The 2,500-nt window shown below is 46.0% G+C and overlaps 1 protein-coding gene across 1 annotated transcript in view; it reads right to left on the reverse strand.

The window, feature by feature from the left end:
* Positions 1-2,500, reverse strand: part of xkr6b (XK, Kell blood group complex subunit-related family, member 6b) — a 108,713-nt gene that overhangs the window by 104,560 nt on the left and 1,653 nt on the right. The gene's annotated exons all lie outside the window — the stretch shown is intronic.

A 2,500-nucleotide genomic window follows, 5' to 3' on the forward strand; every position in this document is an offset into this window, starting at 1 on the left:
TACTTCTGTCATAATGTGTTGGGACTGAACTATAATCACAGACCGGGAGGATGTTTTCATTTCTTTATTTGACTCTAGATTTGTTAGGGAATTGAAGACACTTAAATTATTGGGTGTTTCATGAGCTGAAATTTTAAAAATCCCAGAAATGTTCCATTTGCACAAAAAGCTTATTTATTTTACAAAGTTTGTGTACAAATGTGTTAGCATTTCTCATTTGCCAAGATAATCGTGTGTCTTCTCTCACAGGAAGAGCTCATACCCTCTTCTTCTGCATTTCTCCTTTGCCAAGATAATCCATCTGACAGGTGTGGCATATCAGGAAGCTGACTAAAACAGCACGATCATTACACAGGTGCACCTTGTGCTGCGGGACAAGAAAAGGTCACTTTAAAAATGTGCAGTTTTGCCACAGATTGTTTTGAGGGAGCGTTGCAATTGGCTGACTGCAGGAATGTCCAACAGAGCTGTTGCCAGACAATTACATTTTCATTTCTCTACCATAAGCCGAGGAGTATTTCGGTCTGTAGTAAATCCCTTTTGTGAGTGAAAGCTCATTGTGATTGTGCCTCTGTCATGTGTTAAGATCAGGGCCTAATCAATTTATTTAATTTTACTGATTTCCTTTCATGAACTGGAACTCAGTAAAATCTTTGAAATGTTCCATTTATATTTTTGGGGTAAGTATGAATATGTGTGGGGACTGGGGACCACACGGAAACAGCTTTAAAACGAATCTGACTGCTGATAAGAGAGGCAGCTGTCCAGTGTGAACACGCACACACACACACACACACACACACACACACACACACACACACACACACACACACACACACACACACACACACACACACACACACACACACACACACACACACACACACACACAAAGACACACGCACATACACATACAACAGACACACATTTTGTATTGTCATAGGTTAGGTTAAAAGGTAAAAATGCATTTCTCCACCAAGCACAGTATGAACATAAGAACTATTGGGACCATTTATGCCTTTAATCTCAAGGAGCTGAGCTGCCAGTCTCTGATTTATAGCACCGCACTACAGACAGAAACAGCCATCATGGATACAGCCAGGCTACATTTCCCATTAAATGTCAGGCACTGCGTCTGTCTGCACCAAAAAAAAAAAAAATTTTTAAAAAACCCAAACAAAAAAACAACAACTCTCTGCTGTTGATTCTGAGAAGCTCTGGATCTATGGTTCGACTCCCGGCTCAGTGCGCCAGTTCACAGCAACAAGGACAAGCAACGCTGACACCTTTTACTACTATCCAGCAAGCTGCATGTCGCGTCAGCTAACACAAATTTACGCGCACCACACTGTAGACTATGAGTAGCCCAGCCTAGACAGATGCACACGGTCTCTCCGGCAGACGTTTTCCGTTTTCCGTTTTCGAGTAATAGCCGAGCAGCGGAAGGTGAAAACCTGAAGCGCCTGAGCCAGCGACGCAAAGGACTGGATGCTGGATGACATCATGTCTGTGAGAGAGAGGGGGGTTTATGGGACGACACGTCGCGGTAGCCATGAAAGCAGATGCTGGTTTCAGAGTTGTGTAGGCTGTTTTCGTGAGGGCGGGTGGGTGGAGCATTGGCGCTTAGAAATCCTAAACAAGCACTATAACGCTGAGCCTGACTCCATCTCTCACAGGAAGACATGGCTCATACCCTCTTCAGGCTACCTCTCTCTCTCTCTCTCTCTCTCTCTCTCTCTCTCTCTCTCTCTCTCTCTCTCTCTCTCTCTCTCTCTCTCTCTCTCTCTCTCTCTCTCTCTCTCTCTCTCTCTCTCTCTCTCTCTCTCTCTCTCTCTCTCTCTCTCTCTCTCATATGGTGCATGGAGAGGCACACACTTAGGCTACAATGGAGGAGACATCAATTGTTCTCATGAGGGTCTAAGCTATTGAGCAGCAGTGACGTGAGACTGGGCACACATTTGTTCTCTTATCATCCTATAGGTGGGGGTGTGATGGGGGAAGGTGCATGCAAATCCCAAAACCTCGTGTGAAAAGCTTGACAGAAAAAACCGGTTACAGGCTATTGTTGAAAGCAGTGGCCATTTTCAGGCACAGCACGTCAGACCAGACAGACAGATTCACTGCTGGTCGGTGTGTTCATCATGTACCAGAGGTTATCCCAGGTGACACAGAGAAACACGCAATCAGTGGAGGGGATGAGAGGAAAGGAGATGGGGTGGGGGTGGGGGGGGGGGGGGAGAAAGAGTAGGAAGAGTGTAGAGTGTGGGTGTAACACACTGCACTTTGGTCTCAGGTGGTGTGTCAGTGGGCACAGACAGACAGACAGACAGACAGACAGACAGACAGACAGACAGGCAGACAGACAGACAGACAGACAGACAGACAGACAGACAGACAGACAGACAGACAGACAGACAGACAGACAGACAGACAGACAGGCAGACAGACAGACAGACAGACAGACAGACAGACAGACAGACAGACAGACAAGACAGACAGA

This window comes from Oncorhynchus keta, chromosome 8, assembly GCF_023373465.1.
Source record: "Oncorhynchus keta strain PuntledgeMale-10-30-2019 chromosome 8, Oket_V2, whole genome shotgun sequence".
Classification (NCBI taxonomy): domain Eukaryota; kingdom Metazoa; phylum Chordata; class Actinopteri; order Salmoniformes; family Salmonidae; genus Oncorhynchus; species Oncorhynchus keta.